Source organism: Euprymna scolopes, chromosome 21 (genome assembly GCF_053919585.1).
Source record: "Euprymna scolopes isolate OS-2025 chromosome 21, ASM5391958v1, whole genome shotgun sequence".
NCBI classification, from domain to species: domain Eukaryota; kingdom Metazoa; phylum Mollusca; class Cephalopoda; order Sepiida; family Sepiolidae; genus Euprymna; species Euprymna scolopes.
In genome coordinates, this window is record NC_136502.1 from 46,363,414 (window position 1) to 46,373,785 (window position 10,372).

The following is a 10,372-nucleotide window of genomic DNA, read 5'->3' on the forward strand; positions in this document are numbered from 1 at the left end:
AAGTAAGTGTGTCTGTGTTTGTTTATATATATATATATATATATATATATATATATACATACATACAAAAGGGAAAAAGGTGTTTGGTTTACATTATTAATGTGAGGTTTAAGTCTTTGTAGTCTCCTTGAATCTAACATATAAATAAATAGACAACCCCATAAAAATAATCTATACATGTTGAAGGCTTCTACTTTCTTCTCATGGCTAGCACTCTAAGCTGTGTAAAGGAGCAGTAAAATATTTTAAATATCAATATTTCATACTAATTCACATATTTGTGCTTCGGATATAAATATACCTATCATATATCACCATTTAAGTATGACACCAGCCAAAGTAGCATTAGAATTCTCAGTTTCAGAGGAGCCATATTATATGTTAATATGAAAGTTGACTTAATCAGCATCGAATTGCTGCAAGCCTTGTAATTACACTTTCCACTGCTGACTGAATGATTGTCTAATTCATAAAGGAAGTGGGGGTGCGGGGAGGCATTGTAGTCAATATTATCTTGCCTAAGTCCATGTCCTGACGACAATCTCCATTATTAATGATAAGGGTGTCTATTTACTTCTTTCATCTCTCTCTCTCTCTCTCTCTCTCTCTCTCTCTCTCTCTATATATATATATATATATATATATATATATATATATATATATGATGTTCTTTAATATAAATAAAATGTTTTCCGTTTTTGTGAATATAGTGATCAATATGATAGAGCATCAAAATAATTTTAGAAAAAAAATTAATTTATTTTAATGTTGACCTGCAACAGTTTTGTATTGACACTATCCTCTGAGATTGAAATGGTTAAATGATATAAAAATTTTAATTATTGTCAGTAACTTGATGATGTATGAAAACGTGTGCATTTGCATGCTTTCCTCTTTTACAATAATATAGATGTCTTCAATGACTTCTAGAGATGAAGAGGAGCATCATCGTTTTATCTCTCTGCACAGAATATCTTCAGTTTGTGGATTTAAAATCATTCTTTTCATTCATCAATTTCAATCCTCCCTCTCTCTCTCTCTCTCTCTCTCTCTCTCTCTCTCTCTCTCTCTCTTCGTCATTCAACTGATATGTCATTGATCTCATCAAGCCTTATCCCTGAGTGAAGCCTTGATACATAGTGACTCATTGGGAGTAAATACTCTTTCGTGTGTGTGTGTGTGTAATATATATATATATATATATATTATGTATATATATATATATATATATATATATATATATATATATATATATATATATATAGTATAATCACATTGATGACACACCGGTTCCCGTTAGATCACCAAAGTTAAGCAACATTGAGCCTGGTTAGTACTAAAATGGGTAACCATTTGGGAATTCTAGGTACTCTATGTGCTCTCCACTTAGCATTGCTTCCAGTCATCTTGGACTTCTTGCCATTGGACCTTGGCAGTGTCGATTCAGGAGAAGTATGGTTAGGGATTGTTCAACCTTTGCCTCACAATTACATGCGTAGCTATCCTTACAAGGTGCATCCATTGTCTTTTTGAGACTGAACGAAGGCAATGATGTGTGTGTATGTATGAAATCAAAATGTTGCCCCTTTACAGATAGATAGTAAAAATTTCTTTATTTATACAAACATTAGCTACATATGTGCATACATGTTTCAGCTGCGATATGTATATATACTGATGAGTCACTAATCAAGTGTAGAAGCCACTTGGTAAGTGTTAATAAGATAAATGGAATAAGGAGTATTATAAGAGGATTGAAATTGATGATTTGAAAGGAACAAATTTTGATTACTTATGGGTCATGAGTTTTTTTTTTTTTTTTTTTTGTATTATTTTCATGACTTTCGACTTGTCTGTTGCCATTTTGCTGGTGCTATGGTCAGATCATCATCAGCTGATACCCTTCATATCTCTGGTGCTTTGAACCATTTATATCAATGTGGGACACACTTTGAAATGTTTTGAATGACTGGCAGAGTGGCAATACCATTTGAGACATTGTTGTGCAATATACTTCCTCCAGGTGACCTGTACCATCTTAGATTATAAGATCAGTTATGCCTAGTTCAACTCCAAGTGATCACTTATCTAGTATATAAAGAATTTCCAATGTGGAATGCAATTAGGATTTAAGCTCACAAATCAAAATCTGCTTCTGCCAAGCCAATTTTCATTTGTTACTTTTGCACTGTGTTATTGACAATATATAAATGTTAACTATAATTTATTTTCAAAATTATTCTTAGACAACTACTAATAAGAAACCTGTTTAAATAATTGCCTAAAACTTTTTAAAAAAATCAACAAGGGGATAACTCCTTTTAAATTGAATATAAGTTGTCTGTTTCTGAATTTTTTAGATCAGGATTGATTATTCGGATTATTTGGACTACTATTCTCATCTGGAGCATTATTTTCACAATGTTTCGGTCGATGTAACCTCTGACCATCTTCAGGTTTATCTTGTCAAACTCAGGAATCTGCATGAAATTTCGAGTGTAACTCTTTATTTAATCCAGGGGGGGGTATGTTCTGTTAGCCATGACTGAATGGCATTACTTAGAACTTCTACCCAGAACTATGGCTGAGAGAATGAGAGCATGCTACCTCCATGAATTGGAAATTCTGTACAGATTCCAGAGTTTAACAAGATACGTCTAAAGAAGGCCAGAGGTTACATTGACCGAAACGTGAAAATGACAGTCGAGATAAAAACAATAGTCTGAAGAATCCAAATAATAGAAATTTATCTTAAGTTTAAAAATGTGCAAATAAATATTAAAAATGAAAATTACTGCATCCTGGGCAACACCAGATAGGTAGAGTTAATTCCCTAATGTTATTGGTTTGGAACCCCAATTAACTCTCATCTATGAGTAAAATAACAACTTGTGTTCTCTTAAATGTACACAATGAATTGTTTACAATAAGTATTGTGATTCTGCATTAAATAACCTATTCACAAACACCAAGAAAGGGGTTGATATGTCATGAAAACATGCCAATCAAATTTGGGTTTTGCTCACTTTTTGTGACCTGCCTAATCAGAATGTGCAAGTACACGATCACAGACTACATCTTGCTGCTGGATGGTCCCTGCTAAACGCCATTTTCATTATGAACCTGCCTGACTCTCATCCACCAGCTGAAACCTTTCAGTGCTTCTATATTGAATGAATGAAATTTGAAAATCACAATCTTGCATTTCAAGTAAAATAAATGGTACCTATGTAATTATTGTGTCGTAAATAGTAACGTACCCAAAAAGTATGGAAAATGATGAGATAGAAAAATAGTTATTTATAAAAAACAGTTTTTGATAAAATTTATGTAGGAAATAAAACTTATCCGACATTTTTAATTATGTTTGTCACGTGACGTAAACAACAGAACTTAATTATCTCCCCTGTCAACTTCTCTTTTTTTTTTTTTTTTTTTTTTTTTGTTTAGTAAATGTAATAATAGTGATTTTGCTTCCTTTTACAAATTTCTTTTTTTTTCATTAATTATTAGTTTGCTACCTTATTGTTTTTCGTAATTTTTGGATATGTTACTATTTGCGCTATGACAATTGTGTAGGCACCATTTGTTTTACTTGAAATTAAATATTTCGATTCATTCACTCAGTATAGAAACACCAACCTTTCACATTAGTGGATATAGCCACAAGGTAGCAGGTTTTAAATCTGTTTTATTCAGCTTGGATTACTCGCCTAATTTGATAACCACTATTTATTTTTCTTATAATGCCTGCTATTTCCAAAGCTGGCACTTAGGCAATTAATTACCAGGCTCAAAATTGTTAAATTTTAGTAATTGAAAATGGTTGATAGCCCTATAGTTTTGTTTGTTTTCTGTACATAATACATCCAAACCCTTCAACCCATGTGTAAATAAAAGAATTTTTGAAGTTGTTTAATGAATGTTTTTGTATCTTTGATGTCATGTGAAAATATGGTGGTGGGAGGCTTCAAATTCTACTGATGTTTGTTATTTTTTTAGTTTTATTTATTTATTTATTTTTCTTTTACTCTTTTTCATCCCAAACGAGGTATAGCGTCACTTGGCCATAAGGGGATACTATTTAAGATTGTGATTAGGCAGCACATGTCTGTTCTTATTACATATTGATTTGAAAAGTTATCAGAATAACACAATTTCAACAGAAACTTGCATTAAATACAACCAATTGCTTGAATCTATGTAAATTGAGAAAAACATCTCCGAATTTCTACATTTTTATTTCTTCGATGTAATTTTCATGAATTCAGGCTGTGGGTTTAATATTATCCATTATATGTGCGTGTATTTTGAGAATTTAAATCAATTTCAATCATGTACAAAATAAAGAACATACACAAAGTTGTAGTTGTTTACAGCTGTCCCATGGCAGTGTTTATTTTTAAATCATTTTGATGTGTAATTAATTTTCATGATAAATGGTTTTTGCCAAGGTGTTTGATAATGGATCTCTTCTTGTGATTTTCATTTTGTTTCTGGTGGAATTTGTAACTTTTTGAATATTGATTGTTTTTTGTAAGGCATCTACAAGAATTTTATTACAAAAACTTTGTTCTGAAGAGTCTTGTTTTCTTTTTTTTTTTTTATATATATATATATATATATATATATATTATGGTTTATTGGATGACTTAAAATATGACTTGAAATGGCTGTACATAATATCTTAGACATGTTCTTTATTTGGGAAATTAATTAAAAAATACTTTAAATCGTAAAAATCTATAAACACACACACACACACAGCTCTATTTCAAGGAATATTGAGCTACTAGTATTTACAAGTTGATTTATCTTCATAGCTAAATCCTTGTGGCTTTTCTATTCGATATAATTTGAAGTTATATTTATGCGTGTGTGTGTGTTTGCATATATATATGTATGATCTCTATATGAGGATAAACAATATCTCATAAAATTAAATGCATGGAGACAATGTATGAAAGACAGAAAGGAAAAACAATTGAACACAGGAAGATATAAAAATCAAACAAGACATTTCAATTTTTTCTGAGGATGGTCATTGATCTAAATGAAACTGGTCAGATCACTTGTTGGATTTTTTCTTTCTTCCTGTGTTTAATTCATTTTTCTTTTCATACATTATGTATGTATTATATATATATGAAATTCATTTTTTGATTTTGTAATTTAAAATCTTGATTAAAAAAAATTATGAATTTTACATTAGATGAATTACAAATAAAAAACACCTTCATGGAAAGAAAAGCATGCAAATTATAGATAATGTAATAATTAATTTTAATATTTTAAATGGTCTTTCATGTTTGACTCAAAAATGTATGAATATGAATCTTAACTTGGTAAAAACATTGAGTTCTTATTTTTGAATTAAAAGTTACTCCATATTAAAGCATTAACCTGAATGTCAAAGAGAAAGAGGATTGCTGGCTAAAGAAATCATTTGCATTTAGCAAGAATAACAAAGGGGTGTGTGATGTATGTTGAAATAACCGTAGCAGTAGAGGTTCCCTTTGTCATTCAGGAGAATGATTTCATCCGGACTGACTCCTAAAATATGAAATAAACCTTTTGCCAAATTAAAAATGTTAATAACTTTCGTAATTATTCAATTTTTATATGATAAGAAAAATTCATTTTTCATAAATAACGGCCAAAATATTAGAATTAAGAATTAAATAATTTGCCTGCTTTTGTTTTCTAAAGCTATTTGTTTTTTATATGTCAGATAGGTAGCCTTGTTAAAAATGCACTCATTCATATATATAATATATATATATATATATATATATATATATATATATATATATATATATATATATATATATCCAGAAAGTTTAAATAAGTCATTGGTACCATCAGTCTCAAACTTCATAATAGGGAACCGTTTTAGATCGGCTGAATAGAGCTTGATATATCATCAGGTTTGAAACCAATGACTTATCTAAATTTTCTGAAAATAAAGTTATAAATATTATCCTCTTATTTTGAAATTTTTTTCATTATAACAGAGCACTCTGTGGGAATTTTTTTTCCCAAAAATATAACCAATATATACATAATAATAAACAGGGATTCTTATTGAATATAATGTATATACTTTTGAAATGGTTTCTTATATATAAATAAGGAAAAGTTTAAGTTAAAGAATAAAAAATAATTTCAGATATTCCCAGGAAATAATATAAAATTTATTTTTAATAATTAAAATCTTGGAAATTTACCAGGATATATTTAAATACTGAAGCAAAAAAAAAAAAAAACTCAGTGATTCAATGAATTTGTTAAATAGCTTTCATATTATAATTTTGTAAATTATAAAATTTATGACATAATTAATGACAAGCTCTGAGAATCAACATGCTTTTCCATATGTACACATCTATAGTGGGGCAGATTGCTGAAACAATCTTTCACTTGGTGATACAAGCACCAAAATTGAAATTTGTCAGGTTTGCTTCTTCAGCCATCTTGAAAACTGTCATCCATCTTGAATTTCTGATGGCTAACATTCTTTTCTTAAAATGTATGTTCTGAACGTCATTTGTGCCAGTTTTGGTGCTTGTATCAGTGAATGATTCTTATGGAATATTTAGATAACCTGCCCCACTAGGATTTCAAAAAGTCAATTTATTATCATTATGCTGATGATAAAAATCATGTTTTTGCAATCTTTACTTTGGTGTAATAGGGATAATAAATAATTTTTATGTTTTTTTTTCTTTCTTTTACTTTCTTTTTACGTTTTCAGTGTTTTTTGTTCATTTTTTCTCTTGCTTTTTTATTTTCAGTTCGTTTGTGATTACGATTATTTTTTTTTACTTTACATTTATTTGTATTCATATTTTTTATTTAGTTTTAGTTCAATCAATACGCTAGGTAATGTTGACTTAATTTACATGTGTTCTGCATCATTGTTTTGTTGAAAAATTTTATTTTTTTTTACAGCTATATGTAAAGCAGATATTATAGCACATCTTTCGTAAAATCAAATCATTTTTATTTATTTTTTTCATGGTTCCCTTTCTTGAATCTGGTCTTCAGCCAACTATCCCCCACAAAACGATCTCACAGCGTAATACACCCACCACCAAATTTTAACTGTTGGAACCACATATTCACACAATGTTTGTACTATGAAGGAATTATTTAATAACGTAATGGTAAAACTTCTATTTTCAAGACTAAGGATATACCCTAAATTCTAATATCTATGACTACACTGGTCTTTTGATTAAATGAAATGCAGACTATTAATTCACAAAATATACATACAAAAGAAGTTGATTTGCAAATGATCTAAATACAAAATAAAATCTGTTAAATGCTTGAAAATATAGAACCTCACACTTAAAACACTTTTACCAAAATAAAGCTGCCATTAAATAATCCAAAACAAAAAATGCATTCATCATTCAAGCTTTCTTGCATACATCCTCGTCTTTACTTCTGACAAGTTAAAATTTGAATTCCTTATTCTACAACACTTTTTACATTCTTTTGAATATCCAATTCTTTTTCTGTTTTTTTTTTTTTTTCTGCTTACTCAACTCGCATAACAGGTTTCCTGATAGTTATGATTGCCTGACCAAATCCAAGTCCTTTTTTTTTTTTTCATGGTTGAGAGGAATTAAGTTCTGCTGTCAACTGTATCAGTGTTTTCTTCAGCAGCAATTGTCAATGTTGGTGTATGGTTCTGTTAATATTTATATCTGTTTTTAAACTACCTTTCATAAGAAATAAAATTGTAAAAGCTGAAATATGTTAGCAATTACACTGTAACTCGAGGTGTGTCATGACTTAAAATACAAAGATTTTGTTTGTTTGTTTTTTTCTGCAAAGTGGCTACAAATATGGGTGTCCAGAACGTCACTGAAAAGTTTTGAACTTAAATGGATTTTTTATTTTTGATATCTTTCTGTAATTTTAACACAATCTAAGACATTGGTAAATTGAAACAAAAAAAATTTTTTTAAATATAAAATTCAAAAATCTTTATTTATGAAAAATGTCTTGTAAATGTTGCCAATTTTCAGCTTCACATATCTGTACTCTTTCCAAAACATAATTCATGACAGACTGCAGAATCTCTGGATTTTGATTTTAAACCCCTTATTTTGTTCTTGATGTTTTCCTTCAATTCTTGCAGGGTTTGAAGTTTGACGTTTTCAGGTCTCCCAGCTCACAGAACGAAATAAGGGAGTTAAATCGCAATCCAGAGATTCTGTAATCTGTCATGAATAAAGTTTTGGAAAGAGCACAATGTGCAAAGCTGAAAATGGGCAACATTTAGAAGACATTAAGATTGTTTGAATTTTGCATTTTATTAAATTTCCCAATATCTGAGTCGGATTGTGCTAAAATTGCTGAAAGATATCATCAAAGATAAAGAATCTATTTAAGTTGAAAACTCTTTAGTGACTTTTTGGACATCCTACATGTGTGCAAGCAAAATATATATAAAACTATGATAAAAGAAACCTATCTTAACCATTAAGAAAAAAGATTAATTACTTTTTATAAAGCTCTATCTGAAAAGATATCAAGCCCTCTGTGTGTGTTTAAGACCTGCTGTCTTGATTCAGCTTTATTCTGATTTCAAAAAGTATATTTGATCTTATTGTTATACATCTTCCATATATAAACTCAATGTTTCTGTGTTCCCTATAGAAAAAAAAGGGTTAGCGAATCTACATAAAATCTAAAAATGTATTATGTAAAAGTTTACTAGGGAAGACACCGGAAGTGTTCCCAAATCTCTAAATACACCCCTAAGAGATCTACAAGGATATAACTCCTTTAAAACTTCAAATATATTTTGGGGTTTTACTATTTAAGTACGACAAATTAAGGCACAATAACTTCTGCTGATTTTGTATTCATTCAACTTAGGCATGAAAATTTTTTTTATAGCTAACAATAAAAGTGATTATAAATATGTATGTGCTCTTTCTCTAAGTAACTCATGAGGACAGAACCCGTTAAACCTTCAAATAAGTATATCTGACTTCATTGAAATGTAAACCAGATATATAAGATACTAATTCATAGATTTCCAGCATTTCAGCTTATGACTATATTAGAGTGTGAAACGGAAGGAGGAGAATAGTAAAAGCAAAAAAGTAATATGCTTTTATGAGCATGATGAAAAAGTATATAGTAGTGAACTTTGTTCATTCCCGAGCAACATCGAGTCATCCTGCTGTTATTATAAAAATAAAATCATGGATCAGAATTATATCCTACTGCGATGTAATGTTAGTTTTAAAGCAAAAAAAACAAAAAAAACTTATGTTTCTGAAAAAAATTAAGAGCCTACTTGTACAAATTCAATTTACCACGTAAATATTCCGTCTTTAGAGACAGTTTGTAGACTGAAGAGGGGATATTTATTGAAGTTTTTTTTTTTTTTTTGTCAAGTTAACATTAAATCATAGCATGATCTGATTTTGATTTGTGATTTTATTTATAGATTTATTGCAATTTTCCTTTGGAAATTCTACAAAGAATTCATCTGGACTATATAAAAGAATTGGTTTTATATTATCACGCGCGCACACACAGACACACATATCAGTTGTGATTGGACCAACTGACCTAATGAAAATAAAATCTGAAGAAATACTTGAAAACAATCCCTGGAAGATCAAGCTGGCATGGAATACAGATAGCAGCCATAAAGGGAACAGCGTATATCCTTAAAAGGATCCTTGGATATAAATTCAAATCCTAATGAAATCAAGTGTTAACTCCAGGACGAAGCCCCTTGATCTCTTAAAACGAACCAAAGTAAAATATATATATATATATATATATAGTCATCCATATACAGTACTGTTTCGCTGTTTCACAGCTCATCAGTGCGGCTAGAACGACAACTATCTCAAGCCAGGATTGAAACCCGACCGCCTGTACAACAGTCAAGGCTGTATATATATATATATTTTTTTTTTTTTTTTTTTTTTTTTTTTTGTGGAAATATTCTTTATTCACTTATATTTCCTTTTTATATATACCAATCTTTATTTAAAAAGCTCAATGTAATTACAGAGCATATAATGAATGAATAACAAAAGTTTATATTCCAAATTTCATGAAGTTGACCGTCTTACAATTTATTCCTTTAATTCAGTTGACATTTACAATTCTTGACAGTATCTGTTCCGTAGCACAAAATCAATCACTTAATTATATCAATCAATGAATCTATTTTGCTCTTCGCTCATCAGATGAAATAGCAACAGTCAATCCACCAAAAGGAAATAAAATGCGTTTGAGCATGATTAAAGAAATCCGAAAATTGGAAGAGAAACTACAATTACCTTATTTGCTTACATTACGCCATTTTGAACTTGTATATATATGCTAG

At 29.5% G+C, this 10,372-nt stretch overlaps 1 pseudogene; it reads left to right on the forward strand.

Moving 5' to 3' along the window:
- Positions 1-1,257: 1,257 nt before the first annotated feature.
- Positions 1,258-1,378, forward strand: LOC145243102 (5S ribosomal RNA; annotated as a pseudogene).
- Positions 1,379-10,372: the final 8,994 nt, after the last annotated feature.